Consider the following 17,199-nt stretch of genomic DNA (forward strand, 5'->3'; position numbering starts at 1 on the left):
TCATGGACTCCAGTCCCAGTTGCTGACTGTGAGCTGCTGGGTGAAGGATTGGAGTGTGATGATTTGCAGGACCCCCCATGTACCCGTTTTCAAGACCTGCGGGCCTGGCAGCAGCAGAGAGAAAGGAGAAGAGAAATAACGTAAAATTGGTTTGGCCCCAATTCAGGAAAGCACTTCAGCATGTGCTTAAGTCCCATGCATTCCTGAATCAAGACCCTAATAAAGAAAATGTTGCTAGTGCAGTTAAGGTTGCATTCCTCTCCCCACCCACCAGAGTGTCTAAGGCTATGTCTAAACAACACAGTTCATACTGGCATAGCCCCCTAGTGTAAAAGGAGTTTTTCTGCCAGTGTAGGAACACCACCTCCCCAAATGACATTACCTAAGGTGACAGAAGCACTCAACACTGAGAGTTTTGTCAGCACACTAGTGGGTATGTTTTTTTCACTTCCTGACCAACATACCTACACAGGTGTAAGTTTTAAGTGTAGACCAGGCCTTAATATATATTACAGTGAGACAGCTGGGAATTTAATTATATGCAATTAAACTGTGGTGTCCTTATACACGCAGGTGAGCATTTACTCATGTGAGTAGCCCCACTGAAGTCACATGAGTCAGTGCTCATCAGTGGAATTGGGGGGGGGTTACATTCTGGCCCACAAAGAGCATTATGTAGAGCTGGTGACACTCTTCCCACTTAAAACGGTTCATGAAAAAGGAAAGCTGAAATTTTAAAATATGACCATGAAAAGACATTGGCTGGAGAGTCCAGGAATTGACGAAATATTTGCAATTCACCCTCCCATTTTTCAACCTACTAGAGAGCGACTCAACTCTTTTTACTTTTTGAATTCAACAAAAAAGTGGGCAGTGGGATGGGGAGATTGTGAAAAAATAATCAGCTCATTTTAAACAACTGAATGTTAAATAAATCCCAGCTCTAATTATTTTAGTGAAGGTGCCAGGAGACCGTACATCTAGAAGACCCAAATACGCATTCCAAAAAACACTGGTGCTGCATCGGGCTGTCTCTGTACAGCTCCAAGGAAGTCCCTCAGCAACACTTTACTATTTCTTCTGAAAGTATGTAGCCAGTCCCCACACAGCAGCTTGCATAGAAGCAGGTGTGAGAGGTCTCCCTCTTAGCACTGTTGTATATTAAATAAATTACTCCCCCTGTACTACCGTAGCTCCGGGATGAGTCATGTCTAACCAAGAACCATGCTCCAAATGTTTTCACTGCAGTCCCAGGCCTATTTCTGAATCATTTGTATAGAAAAATGAATCCTCCATTGTTATAAAGGGACCTGTTCTCAGTTCCTCTCTTCGCAGCTTCGTGAAAGACAGGAATCCATTGCGGCAGCATCACCCTTTTGGGGGAAAGGTTAATTACTTGCAAAATTTGGCTCTGAAAAACGAGGATGTTTTGAGGTTAATAAACACTAAAACGTTGGGTTTTTTAAAAAAAAAATAGCCGTTTTTTGTTGGTTCCTTTCCATATTGAACCCTCAGAATTAGATTTGTGGATTTTCTTTTTGCCATGTTGACAGACACACCAAGAGCCGTGCTTTAATTGCAAACAGCCCTTTGTTCACAAGACAAGTATTGCAGCAAGGCAGTAACATCTTAAAATGCTACAATCAGAAAAGTATGAGATCCAAATTAATCTCTCTTCTAATTTATAACCCAAAACAGCTACTCTGTTCTATTTTATCTTGAAGTGCTGCGAACCACTCAATATATGAACACTGTTACCAGTACCTGACCTGAAGAAGACCTCTGCGTAGCTCACAAGTTTGTCTCTTTCACCAACACAAGTTGGTCCAATAAAAAATATTACCTCAACCAGCTTGTGTCTCTAATTACCAGTACATACATTTTATTGTATGCATTGTACTGTATCGCAGAGAGGCAAGGGTGTCTCTGTATAGTTTAGGTTGCAGCCAGTTTCCATTGAGATAAATTTTCAAAAGGGTGCAGTGTCAGATTTCTATGCATCTGGGACCAGATTTTCAAAAGATCTCAAATCTTATTTAGACCCCGGTCAGATTTTGAAACGAATTTAGCACCCAGACTCTCTCACTGTGACACCTATGTCTAGATTTTTATAAAAGCAGCAAAGAGTCCTGTGGCACCTTATAGACTAACAGACGTATTGGAGCATGAGCTTTTGTGGGTGAATATCCACTTCATCGGATGCAAGTAGTGGAAATTTCCAGAGACAGGTATAAATATGCCGGCAAGAGTCAGGCTAGAGGTAACGAGGTTAGTTCAATCAGGGAGGATGAGGCCCTCTTCTAGCAGTTGAGGTGTGAACACCAAGGGAGGAGAAACTGCTTTTGTAGTTGGCTAGCCATTCACAGTCTTTGTTTAATCCTGACCTGATGGTGTCAAATTGTCTTTGTTTAATCCTGAGCTGATGGTGTCAAATTAAAGTGGGTATTCACCCACGAACGCTCATGCTCCACTACGTCTGTTAGTCTATAAGGTGCCACAGGACTCTGCTGCTTTTACAGATCCAGACTAACACGGCTACCCCTCTGATACTAGATTTTTATAAGAACTCAGCATACTATATAGACTATCCCTTTAAATAGTTTGTGAGCCCTCTAGTGGCACTTACTGTGTTCCAGTTTTTTAGAAGCCACCAGAAACAACCAGAGCAGTTGTACATATGTATTATTACACTGCAATAAAAAACTTGTGGCACCAAGTCTCAGAGTCGAGGTGAACTGACTTGGACTTGCAGGGCTCGGACTGTGGGGCTAAAAATTGCAGCAATTCAGGGTTCATCTGGAGCCTGGGCTCTCAGACCTTCTGCCTTTGCAGAGTTTCAGAGCCCAAACCTGAATGTCACTGTAATTTTTACCCTACAACCTAAGCCCCGCAACCCCAATTCAACTGCCATGGGCCAGAAGAGTCCATGCCACAGGTATTTTATAGGGCTGTCGATTAATTGCAGTTAACTCACATGATTAACTCAAAAAAATTAATCGCAATTTAAAAAATTATTTGCAATTAATTGCACTGTTAAACAATAGAATACCACTTGAAATTTATTAAATATTTTTGGAGGTTTTCTACATTTTCAAATATATCAATTTCAATTACAACATAGAATACAAAGTGTACAGTGCTCACTTTATATTATTTTGATGACAAATATTTGCACTGTAAAAATGATAAACAAAAGAAATAGTATTTTTCAATTCACCTCATACAAGTACTGTAGTGCAATTTCTTGATCATGAAAGTGCAACTTGCAAATGTAGTTTTGTTACATAACTGCATTCAAAAACAAAACAATGCAAAACTTTAGAGCCTACAAGTCCACTCAGTCCTATTTCTTGTTCAGCCAATCACTAAGAGAAACAAGTTTGTTTATATTTACGGGAGATAATGCTGCCCACTTCTTAATTACAATGTCACTTGAAAGTGAGAACAGACATTCGCATGGCACTGTTGTAGCTGGTGTCGCAAGTTATTTATGTGCCAGATGCACTAAAGATTCATATGCGTCTTCATGCTTCAGCCATTGTTCCAGAGGACATGCTTCCATGCTGATGATGCGCGTTTAAAAAAAATATGTTAATTAAATTTGTGACTGAACTCCTTGGGAGGAGAATTATATGTCTTCTGCTCTGTTTTACCTGCATTCTGCCATATATTTCATGTTACAGCAGTCTCTGATGGTGACCCAGCACATGTTGTTCGTTTTAAGAACACTTTCACTGCAGATTTGACAAAATGCAAAGAAGGTACCAATGTGAAATTTCTAAAGATAGCTACAGCACTTGACCCAAGATTTAAGAATCTGAAGTGCCTTCCAAAATCTGAGCGGGACGAGGTGTGAAGCATCCTTTCAGAAGTCTTAAAAGAGCAACACTCTGATGCAGAAACTACAGAACCCAAATCACCAAAAAAGAAAAATCAACCTTCTTTTGGTAGCATCTGACTCAGATGATGAAAATGAACATGCGTCGGTCTGCACTGCTTTAGATTGTTATCGAGCAGAACCCGTCATCATCATGGACGCCTGTCCTCTGGAATGGTGGTTGAAGCATCAAGGGACATATGAATCTTTAGCGCATCTGGCATGTAAATATCTTGCGACGCCGACTACAACAGTGTCATGCGAACACCTGTTCTCACTTTCAGGTAACATTGTAAACAAGAAGCAGTCAGCATTATCTTCTGCAAATGTAAACAAACTTGTTTGTCTCCTGGCTGTTTTGAAAATTAATTTAATTCCTAGCTAGCATCCTCTGCTTTTGCTCTCTTTCACGGACAGCCAAAAATGGAATAAAAATGTTAAGGCCAGAACAATTTCAGCCCAATAATACATTTTAAGACCAGTGCTCTTGAGCAAAATACTGAATTTCACATATTTTAAAAAAAGAAGGCCATGTAATGTTGTTCTTTCATTTGATGTATTCAGATGCAGAATCCTCCCCGGACAAATCACATTACAGTTGTACAAAAAGGGTTCAGATTGCCCTAACTGTCCATAAATTAAGTGAAATAGGTTCAGATCCTCAGCTAATGTAAACTGGCATAACTCTGCTGACTTCAGCACACATATCCTCCCAGTTTGTGTGGAGCGTTAGCACAGTGTCACGGAGTCCTTGCAATTGTGCCTGGCTCCCCTGCACAAGAGCACAAGGGAGAGAGGCTGCTTAGACCCTTTCTTCACTTAGGCCTCGTCTCTATTGCAGATTCACAGGTGCAAACTCCAAGCGTAGACAAGGAAAGCTGTGATTTACACTGGTTGAGCTAACTCCTGCAGAAGAAATCACAGCAACTCCCATGTGCATATTTGGGGTTTGCGCTGGGACAGTTACACTAGTTATTCGCTGCCAATTGCTGACTCCCAAGAACAGACAAAACCTTATATGCTTGCACATAAAGTGGACTATAATTAAATGAGGATGGTCAATTTCATTTTCTATTTTTAGTCATTTTCTGTGTTTATTTTTGGCTATTTTAATTTCTTATAGTTAATTAAAAAAATCAGTTTGTATTTGAACTACAACTGCATACATTTAAGCAGAAATTAACTTAATTAGCAGTGTGCTAAATAAAGACTATTTTAAAAACTTTTCATTTCTTGTTTGCAGGCTGATTTCCCTGCATGTAACCACACAGAAAATTAGGTTTGCCCAAGAAGTGAGCTGCAGAAAGCAGGAACAGGAAGTAAAACAGGTTGTAATTTATAGCAAGCCGCTTGAACAAGGTGTCAGTTCTGCTAAGAATCCCCTGAAAGGAAACTTTCCTTTTTTTGGTGTTTATTTTTTTTAAAACGATTCTTGAAATACAACACTCCAACTTCAATGGGACTTTAACATGCACTTAGTTGTTTTCCTGGAAAATAGAAAATTTCTGGAATCAGGGCCTGGATGTGCAGTATCAAAGGCAATGCTGATGATTCCTCAAAATCATAGATTCTCTGTGAAAATACTCAGCCACCTAATCCACCTCCCAGAAATAATCTATAGATTTTAAGGAATAAACAGACAGCATATAGCCAGCGCGCTCACCCAATGATCCATGTAGAAAACAGTACAAATTGCACCTGGCTAAAAAGATCTGCAGAGGGCATTTGCTTCCCGTCTGAGACATAGTGTAATTACCATGAAAGGTCAGGGACATCTAACGAGGCAAGACAAATTAATGCACCAACCATTTCATGTGGTTAGCTTTCCTTAGAAGGTTTCTTGGTAAATATCATAGCAAACCACTGACATTTTACCATAAAAGAGGATATGGGCAAAGGACATTTTTCTTGAACTACATGTAATAAGGAAAATTAAGGATGATATTCTATCCAATTTCTCTGTCTTGTTTGTAAATGAGGCCAAGGAAAGAAAGTTTAAAGAAACTGCAAGACACTCAAAAAAAAATATAAGCAGGTCTAAGACTTCCCACTGACAATGTAAGACAATAGTTTTAGAGGGGTCTAAAGACATCAGAGTCCCCAAATCTAGGGTGACCAGATAGCAAGTGTAAAAAATCGGGACAGGAGGTGGGGAGTAATAGGAGCCTATATAAGACAAAGCCCCAAATATCAGGACTGTCCCTATAAAATCGGGACATCAGGTCACCCTGCCCAAACCCAATGGGACTTAGAGGCTTAACTCTGAGAGTCATTTGAAAATCCTAGCTGTAATTTTATTTTTATTTTAGTGTGTAAATATTTGTTTGTCACATGATCATATCATCTGGTACCTATCTGCCCCTCTCCATGCATAGATCAAGATTTTGTCACTGACAAATGCCTACAAACATCTGAAGGGTACAAACACCAATGAGAAAAAGGGATTGTTCAACGCAACCCAAGGTGGTATATCTAGAAGGAATGGGATGAATGGGAATAAAATAAAATGTAAGCTTAGCAGCCAAAGCTCAGTGAAGTTAATGGGAGCCTTTCCCTCACTTTCAGTGAGCTGTGGGAAATGGCTTGAGCTTTGAGGTCAGGAAGGTAGCTCCTGCATAGCTGAACTACCCTGTGCATTCCTTCAGATCCTACTACCTGCTTTGCACACAGGTTCTACTGACAGGCGGCCTTCTGCATGAGCTGTGCACAGCGGAGGATTTAACCCTCCTTGTGTGGAGATCTAAGTTTCCACCTCGTCACAAATGTAGAGCAAAGTGATTATTTCAGGATTGGATTTCATTGATTACAACCCCGATCTTCACTTCCAGGGAAGAAAACGTTTGAAGTGACTGTGGGATGGAATCACAGCCACCATCTGACTTCCTCTTCTTTTGGCAGAGGTGTAGGCTTCTTAGTGTGCCCATCTCCTTCCAGCCAGAGACATGGGTGGGTGGTGGAGCAGTGTGCATTAGAGCGAAGGAGCTTGTTCCTGGAAGCTGTCACGGATTGGGAAAACCTCAGTCTTCTCCTGCTCTCAGTGGAGCTGTGGAAAGGGTCCCCTATCACAGGACTCTCACTGCCCTGTTCTACTATTTCACCTCTGTCTTACCACCCTGGGTTTTGGTTCCCAAATGCCAGTCAGTGGGGGGAACTGCAGCACCGTTATAAATAGTTCTCCAAAAATAAACTGCCTCTTTACGAAGTAACATGGAGTCCTCTCCTGTTATTACCCATCAGATCCCACAGCCCAGTTCCCACCTTCCACCAGACTTGAATGCAGGAGTTGTGTGAACTAAGACCTGGTTTGCACACACAGTTATCCTGGTTTTACTAAAAGGAGTGAGTTTAGACCAATTTAGTAAAACTGGTGTAACTTTGTGGGTGGGCGGTGAGCAGTTTAAACCTGATTTATATCTGCTTAACATGCCTCAATAAATTTATAGGCACAAGTTATACCAATATACCAGTTTACAGCTGATATGAGAGAGTCTACACATAAAAAAAGCACTAGCTTAACTGAACCAACTTAAATGAAACCAGTGCAACCTCTGCATGTGGACAACCCCTAAGAAACACAATCCTAAAATAAACAGATACTTACAGTGTCACTGATTTTATTCTTAAGGTCTTAACTAAACACAAATGTGTGATTAAGAGGTATAACTACCCTATGAAAATCCCACATCACAATGGAAATTTGACCGGTGTCTTTGATGTAACTTTCACCTCCTTGAAGGAGGCTCCTTCCCACAACATTTATGTGCCATTGGGTTATCATGGCACATCCCAGAGGTGAACTGATTTTTATGGCCGTCTATGTATAGTGTGGATAGGTGCTGGAATTAGGGGTCAACCTGTGGAACTCTGCCAGATGATATTGTGAAGGCCAACGGGGTTCAAAAAGAAAATAGATAAATTAATGGAGGATAGGTCCATCAATGGCTATTAGACAGGATGGGTAGGGATGGTGCCCCTAGCCTCTGTTTGCCAGAAGCTGGAAATGGGCAACAGGGGATGGATCACTTGACAATTACCTGTGCTGTTCATTTCCTCTGAAGTATCTTGCACTAGCCACTGTCAGAAGACAGGATACTGGGCTAGATGGACCTTTGGTCTGACCCAGTTCTTATGTTCTTAGGGGTGTTCCCACATCCACGGGCTTGAAGTGGATTCCATTATATGCAGGGCTTACAGTTTGGTTCAATGGCTCTGAGCACCCCAACTATAAAAATTGATCCAGCATCTCTGAGAGTATGTAGTTTTCAAAGTGGTTTGGGATGTTTCCATACAAAACCACCTATATACATGTAAATTATTGCTGTTGTTTATTTCATGATATTGCAAAATAGGTCCATAAGGGATATGATGGAAGTTCCATTGCTTGAGTTTTTTAGAATTAGTCTGGACTAAGTAAATTATACTATAAGGAACAATCCTGTACTGGCAAGGGGATGGACAAGATGAATGAATACAAAGCCAAGAACATCCCTGGTGCAGTTGCAATGGAGTGAAATATTTGCCCTTGTTTACGCTCATTTACACCAGTGGGGGTTGCAAGGGTGTCACTAGAGGGGAGAATGTTGTAAATTGTGTCCAAGCTCATTTATCACACCATTTGGAAATACAATTTTCCATTTTGTCTCAGCAGTCCTGGAAAAAAATGCAACCAGTGGCTTCATTCATAAAGTTGGCTGAAGCCTCGCATAGTAAATATAGCTATTGCTTTAATTTCTCACAGTTTACCACCTTGAAGCCTGAAAGTATTGTTTGTATAACTATTGTGAGAACAAGGGAAGAAAAAAAAATAGGTTTCCCTTCCCCTCCCAGCACCTTAAATCAAATATAAAGAAAATTGGGCGGATGTTAGATTCTCAGGGGTTTTATCAAATTATCCACGATAGGTCAGTCTGCATTGCAGGTTTTTGAGTCTGAATTTTATCAATGGCTTATGGAAATCAGGTCCATTTTAAAAGGATAGCAGGTGTTAAAACAATGAACAGCAGCCTCCTTTGCATCTGTGCTACAAAAGCTGTCTCAGTGTTTACAAGAAACAGGATAATCAAAAAACATCCTGTCACTGGCACATAGAAACTGCAGTTCCTTGTTATTATTCTTTTTTTCTCACACTGGACAGTTATATTTATAGAACATACAGTTGAACCAGGAGGAAGAAAGAAATTCATTCTCACTTCCACGTGGAAGTGATGCACATGCAACGTAAAGAGGGGCACTTCAGCGTGTGGTTAGTTTGTATTGTTCTTCCAACTCTAGTTAAGTTGTTAACCCTTTCACTTGTTACTTTAAATGTTTAACAAGTCAGGCATAGGGGGGGTTTCCATCACCGCCATCCAAATGAATCTCACTGCCTGTAACTCAGATTACAATACTCTCAACAAGACCAAGAAGGAGTTGCTGCATCTATCATTGCTTGTACCTAGAAACCTAGAGGTTGGGCACTCTATTAATATATTGATAGACAAGCAAAACAAAAACACACCATTCAAGTTTCAGTATCACTGGGGCAGTAAATTCATAGAATCTCAGGGTTGGAAGGGACCTCAGGAGGTCATCTAGTCCAACTCCTTGCTCAAAGCAGGACCAAGCCCCAGACAGATTTTTGCCCCAGATCCCTAAATGGGCCCCTCAAAGATTGAGCTCACAACCCTGGGTTTAGCAGGCCAATACTCAAACCACTGAGCTATCCCTCCCACCATAATAAACCAGTGCTTTTAACTGAATTATTCTGTGATGCAATGACCTGGTTGATTTTCTACCTTTTTCGCATGTCTTATTCTGTTGTAATAGCGTCAAGAAAATATTTATCAATATAGAGTTTAGAAATTGCTATTTTGAAATAATATGTTCTAATTTAAGATGCACCCCAAATTGGAACTGTGGATCCATCCTCTCTCTGATCCCAAACAAAGTTTTGGGAAAGCTCTGAATGCTCCCCCATTCCTGATCCAGATTTCTTTACTCAGGCCCATTTCTGATTCTAATAATAAATGGGAAAAAGGTGTATTGCCAAGTCCCCAGCAATAGTGGATATTCATTTGTGATGCACCATTCATATTACAGTCAACTCTTAGCTTTAATAACATTCCCAATAGTAATAATAATAATTAGAGGTGATTGAAAAAAACAGTAAAAATATTTAACGTGATTTTTTTCTTTAAAAAAAAAAAGCATGAGAATTTTTCAAATTGTCTGTGAAACATTTGAATGTTTCTAATTTTTCTATGAAAAAATGACCCCCCACACACACTCGTCCCAAAATGTTCTCGTTTTTTAAACCAAAAACCAAACTGAAAATATTTTTGTTTGTTTTGGGGTTTGGGTGTTCCCAACCCACATCTCTTGTTTTTTTCTCTTTTGGACACTAAAAAAAAAAAAAAAGTGGAGAAGAGTTAAAAAAAAATAGAAAGGAGAAAAAACAAAAATGTAAACAGTGAAAACAGAATCGAATAATGCTTGTTGTAGTGTCTTTCACATGAGGCCCTCAGAGTCCTTCACAAACATTTGTTAAAGGATAGATTCTGCCACTTTTCCTTACCTTGAATAATTGCTTACTCTGTGGATTATCCCATTGAAATCCATGGGACTATTCATGGAATAAGGTACTATTGAGTCTGTAGTATAGATATAGTCTAATGGTATGTCAACATTGCAATCATAGAGTGTGATCGCAGCTCGGGCAGACATACCTGAACTAGCTGTAATCTAGATAGCTTGGGTACATACTAGGGGGTTACATACTTTAAGTGACAAATCTGGTTCTAAATCCCATAATTTAGGTTGGGAAGAGCCATTGTACAAATGGGGAAACTATGGCACACAGTGGTTGTGATTCTCTCAAGAGCACACAGCAAGAGCCAGCTCCAGCAAGGTGCTGTGCATCCTCACATTTCATTTGCTTCACTGGCCACTGAAGGCACTCAGTATCTTACAGGCTTTGGCAGAGTCAATGGGTGAGATCTTTCCCTTCCTTCCAGCTCCTTTACACCAGGTAAAAGAACCAGAATGGCATAAAGGGTCCCTAAAAGTCCATACCCAGCTGGGGACGGATTCCTCTGCTGCAAGCACTGCAGTGATAGGTGTGAAGATGCCCTCTGAGGACACCCTTGGAAGTCCCAGACCAGGCAGCAGAGCTGGGGTGGAAGGGACATGCTGGGGTGAGACCATAGCAGACAACATCACTACTGAAATTCTGAGCAGCGCTGCTGTTAGACAGCTCCCCCTCTCCCCCACCAAGACTATTTATTATGCCAAGAGCCTCTCTTGGAATAGCACAATAGTAGGGATGTGGAAAGAGGGCTTAGAGCTGTTTTAGGCTTGGTCTGCACTACAAACTTATGTCGGTATAACTATGTCGCTCCCGGGGTGGAAAATCCACACTCCTGAGGGCATGGCTACACTTGCAGATGTAGAGCACCAGGAGTTTTAAACCAGCCCTCAGGAGACAGCTGCAGAGAAAGCACTGCTGTGCGTTCACACTGTGCTCCTTGTGACTGAGGAGCATGTCCACATTAGCAGCTCTTGCAATGCCAAAGAGAGCCGTGCATTGTGGTAGCTATCCCAGTGTGCAAGTGACTGCAGTGTTCTTTGGAAAGGGTTTGCAAAGCATGGGGGGCAGAGTCTGTCAGCATGCTATCTTGTAAGCTCAGACAGCGGCAGGAGGAAGGGGAAAACCCAACATCAGCCCCCACCTCCCGCCTCTCTCTCTCTCTCTCTCTCTCTCTCTCACTCACTCTCTCTCTCTCTCTCTCACACACACACACACACACACGCCTGCCTCTGCAGCAGCAGCATTCCACAGTAATGGTTTGCTTTGTGTCCCGGAGCAGATAAGCATGCAGACTGTCAGAAACAGAGCTTTGAAAGGGGATATCCGCATGCCTGCAGCCAAGTTCAAACAATGACCAGAGTGGCCACTTGACTTCAGGGGATTATGGGACGTTTCCGGAGGCCAATCACAGTGCAGTAATGCAACACAGTGTCCACACTGACACCCTGGCGCTCCAGCCGGGGCGCAGCAAGCTCTATGCTTCTCGTAGAGGTGGATTACCAGCAGCGCTCCAACTGCAGAGTCCGGGCACTCTAAGTGCCTTGCCAGTGTGGACAACTCAGGAATTAGGGCTCCTGGGGCTGATTTAATGCGCTCTAACTTGCAAGTGTAGCCAAGGCCTGAGCAACACAGTAATACCAACGTAGCCCCCAGTGTAGACAGTGCTATGTCGATGGGAGGGCTTCTCCCATTCCGCCTCTCGGGGAGGTGGAGTACTTACACCAATGGGAGAAGCTCTCCTGTCAGTCTGGCATCTTCATTAAGCAGGTCTACACTTAAGCGGCAGCTGCACCACTGAAGCATTTCAGTGAAGATGCTAGTACGCCGACAGGACAGCTTCTCCCATTGGCACAGTTAGTTCATTTCTGCAAGAGGCGGTAGCAATGTTGATGGGAGAAGCCTGTCTACCCCGGGGGGTTAGATGGGTATAACTGCGGCGCTCAGGGGGGTGGATTTTTCACAACACTGAGCGACGTCGTTATGCCAATGTAAGTTCAGGGCTGCCCGGGGAGGGGAGGGGGCAAGTGGGGTAATTTGCCCCAGGCCTTGCAGTGGCCCCCCACGAGAATATAGTATTCTAGAGTATTGCAACTTTTTTTTATGGAAGGGGCCCCCGAAATTGCTTTGCCCCAGGCCTCCTGAATCCTTTGGGCAGCTCTGTGTAAGTTTATAGTGCAGACTGGCCCTAGACTCCTTCCCACTGGAAAAGGTGCAGCACAGACTCTCACCCAGTGTCAGTAGTCAGAAAGAGAACCCCCACATTGTTTCAGAACCCCCCAGTTCTACCCATTAGGCAGCACTGACTCCCAGTAATTGTCACTGTAGTCAAGTAATAATAAGTAAAACATTAATTCTTGCTGAATCCAGTTACACCACAGTTAATTCAGCATTGCAATGTAGGCTGCGTGGGCTTACCCTGAAACAAGCTGGACTCTGCCTGCACCAAACACTGAGGATGGTATATCTCTCTCCAAAGTTCCCAGCAGCCTAGTAAGGACTATGGATTTTTCACACCCCTTTTCATCCCATTCATGACGCTTCTCAACTTCCCCACGGTGAAGCATTCATGTTGAGTACAATGGGAGCTGCACCCACGTGTCTGAGGCTAGAATTAGGTTATTTGTGTCCAAAGCCTCTCAGGGCATTTGAACAGCTCCAAAGAATGGCAGACCCATGCTACCCACGGAGCTCCCAAATCTGGATCTCACCTAATACAGCTCACAGCATGTACCCTTCCAACTAACAAAATTGACTTCCTATTGGCAGCAATGTTTTTGTAATACTATGCTACTGTGAAATATATTGAAGAAATGGAGTTACGCTAGGCAGAATTTAGCTCATTGAATCTTGTTTCAATTAACTTTCACAAATCCCAACCCAATGTAAATAATTTTGCTTCCTACAGCTGCTCACAGAAGAGAGTCATTGTCCTTTCTCACCTGCTTTCTCCACCTTTAACCACTCCGAGCCCCACCAAAAAGTGAGAGTGATATTTGCAAACATGATTCCAGAAAATAATTAATGTGATTTAGTAACTCAGAGAGAGCAGGACTTCAAAACAACTATTCCAAGGAGCAAGATTTAGTTGGTGTTTGTCCTGATCTGAGCAGGGAATTGGACTAGATCAGTGGTTCTCAAACTTTTGTACTGGTGACCCCTTTCACATAGCAAGCCTCTGAGTGTGACACCCTCCCCTCAAATTAAAAACATTTAATATATTTAACATCATTATAAATGCCTGGAGGCAAAGCAGGGTTTGGGGTGGAGGCTGACAGCTCACAACCCCCCATGTAATAACCTCATGACCCCCTGCGAGGTCCTGACCCCTAGTTTGAGAACCCCTAGACTAGATGACCTCCTGAGGTCTCTTCCAACTCTAATATTCTATGATTCTAAGGTTACAAGAGATGTGATGTGTGTTGAAATTTCAAATGATATTTTAGCTGATAATAAATTAAACTATAAATATCTAGGGAGCTGAAATGGCGTTCTAGTTCTATCACTTACCGGAAGTGCACTCTGGGACTTCTTTCTTTAGGACTGAAGCACTGTGCATATGCACACACACCTCTCTTTTCTTCTCTCATTGTTTATGGTTCCTGCAAGATCTGATATTGTTCTGCTCAAGAAATGTAATGTAAAAATGTACTTTATTGGAAATTTACAGCATTTGTTATAGAAAAGCGTGAAAATAGAATAAAAAAACCTTGCTAGGATTGTGGTTCTGGGTCATATTTTGCCACATTTACTCAAATTGAGTAGCCCTCCACTCCATGAGGAACCCCACTGAAATTAACATGGTTACTTGAGGAGTAAGGTAATACTCAAATAAGAGGCAGAGTGGCAGGATCTGGCCCTCTGTATTCATAATTAGCATGCTACAATACTGCTGTCTGGTGACTCTATTTAGAGCAAAGATATGGATATAGTTTATATTCATATTAAAAGGATTGAAACATGACAGATTCTGAAAGTGCTATTTCATGGACTGTACGAAATAAATCTTTTGCACTCCTCATATTGAGCTAACACGATTTAGTTTCTAATTTTCTGATATTTCTTTTCCACCATAATATAGAAGTGACCTTTATCCTCCTAATTGATTAAACCCTGACACTATGCTTGTGTTGATTTATTATGAATATGCTGGCTCAAGCCAAATGTTAAAACCCAAACAGTTTTCTAAAACCTCGGCTAACAAATTACTTGGATAATAGCCAGAAGCCTGGAATCAATCCCTAGTTCTATGTCTTTCTCACAAAAAACATCTGGTATGTGTTAATTACAATCTATTGACTGTAAGATTTAGGACTGCAGAGATCTTTCGAGCAGTGTCCTAGACGATTAAATAAATGAATGCTGATAAGCAATAGTCAACACTGAATACAAATCAATAGATGTTTCATTACCAGCTGTTCCTAATGATAGGGAACAGAGAGTATATATACTATGAACTACATTTTTTAGACCCTTTAATTTTATTGAGCAAATTATTTCATAAGCCATCATTTGGGGGTTTCATTTTTAACAAAAAAGTAGTAGAGTGTGGCATGGTATTTAATATCTGGCTGAGATTTAAAACTCACACTCCTTATGAAGTATGACATTTTATACTTGAAACCACAGGAACAGTTTTCCACATTTAAGTGCAGAGGAAAATTCTTCAAATTAAATTTGAACTTTATACCTTTTAACTCTCATCCAATCCTCCTCTTCCATGTACTGTGCCTGGGTCTGATGAACATGCTGGTACTGTATCAAAGTCAAATAGACCTGGCTACTGTCAAATCCCCTTCACTTAGCCTTGAACTAAGCATCAATCCTCCTGTAGATCAGGGTAGTTCATGTTAGCCAGCAGCCACTCCCTCTCATGGACAACTAGCTTGAGGACTAAATAAACTGGTCACTACAGCTTATTTGGCAGCACTATTGCATCTGGATTCAGGGAAATAGGCACACTCGTACCTGAACTCAAATCCAGCTGACGCTGCTTGGACTCTAGTCCTCCAATGAACACCTGCCCAGAACTCATCCTCTGACCTCGGAGGCGACCCACATAAGTGTGTGTGTGGGGGGGGTCTGTCTGCAGGGAGCTTACTGCTGAATGGAAGCCATAGGGATAAACTGCACTGCTATAGGTGCTGTCATTCTAATGGGCTGTTACATGGAAGTCCCTCTGTTGGTTGCCCAGAATGAGGAATCCCTGGCACTTTCTGAAAACCCTTGTGTTCTGCGCAGCACTCCCTCCTGTCCAGTGCTGTTCTTTACGATGCTGAGTGTAACGTGCCTGTTCTGTTTGGCCACTAGACAAGGGCCTGATTCTGCCACCTTTGCTCATACTGCCTAGTAATTTACTCCATGAGTTGGCCTGTTGATTTCAGTGGGGATACCTGCTAAGGTATTACACAGCATGAGTAAGGGTAGAAGGATCAGGCCTAAATCATTACTTTGGGCTAGATTCTGACTTGGACTGGGCCTAAGCTAGGGGGAAAAGACTCTTCTTCACCTCCCTATGTGGGCTGCCCAATCTTAGGTCCAGGCACGCACGGGTAAAGGCTGCTTACTTCCCTTGGGTGAGGTAAGGAAGTACTAATTTTCCCAGATAGGGAACCAAGGCACAGAGACTCAGGTCCATATCCTTAAAGGTACTTTGCTGTTGCTCTGCTCAGCGTTGCAATGCCTAAGTCCTAGGCGGCCTGCTGACCAGGGGAACTTTCATCCCCAGCGTAGGCACCCAAGCTCCCATACAATGAATAGAGAGTTTGACGCCTCAGGAAGGAATTTTCAGAAGCCAGCCAGCTGACCTGGTGCACTTGGCTGACAGGCCAGGGACAGGTACTTCCCTCTGCTCAGGATCCTCAGCCATGAATTCTCTCCCGGAGTGAGTCACCTAAGCCAGGTCAGCCACTTAGGTAACCCCAGCCCTAGCAGCCAAGCCCTCTCTCCCTGTCTCCTGCTCACATTCAATACTTCTTCCAGGATACTACATGTCCCGGTGCCCCAGCTGCCTTTTGTTTGGGTTCTCTGCTGCCCCTCCATCAACTGGTGGCCTATCCCTGGTCCTGCTGCTGCAGTGGCTGGCAGGTGACAGGTGTTCGGCATGTTCTGTTCACGCCTAGAGGATCAAGCTGCCCTGGCGAGCTAGGCAATCCTCTTCCCAGTCAGAGAATCTCAGTTTGGGGTCACTTGACATTAGGCCCTGAGCAGCTCATTAGCGGTGGTGTGGCATCAGTACTTAGGTGGCTTTGCAAATACCAAAGGCTGTAAACCTAGGCGCCTATGGGATTTAGGTGCCTACAGACACCATTAAGGCACCGTTTTCAATGCTCCTGCTTAGCTGCCTTTAAGGGAGCATTGTTATGCCAAAGATCTCACAGGAGGTCTGTGGCAGAGCAAGGAATTGAACCCACCAGGTCTCATAAGTGCCAAGCTAGCATCCTAACTGCTGGACCAGCCTTCCTTGCTAGGGGTTGGTGGGGAGGGGAGAAAAAGGTCTCAGAGGCACAATGCCTTCTGGGGCTGCTGCTGGGATGGTACAATTTAAAAATCACCCCTTGCTCAGGACTGGGCCTAAAGGCACAATCCAGCCCTTCGTAAAATGCATTGAAATCTGAACTTCAGTGGCATAATTATTTCTGAAATATTCCATGCTTTACCTTCAGCCCCTCCAAACACCCTCCCCTGCCGCCCCCCGGCTCCCTTTTTAGGACAAGTGCACTAAGCTGATTGCTTATGAAAATGGAGGCGCTTGCTCCTC

This window comes from Mauremys mutica, chromosome 10 (genome assembly GCF_020497125.1).
Source record: "Mauremys mutica isolate MM-2020 ecotype Southern chromosome 10, ASM2049712v1, whole genome shotgun sequence".
NCBI lineage: Eukaryota > Metazoa > Chordata > Testudines > Geoemydidae > Mauremys > Mauremys mutica.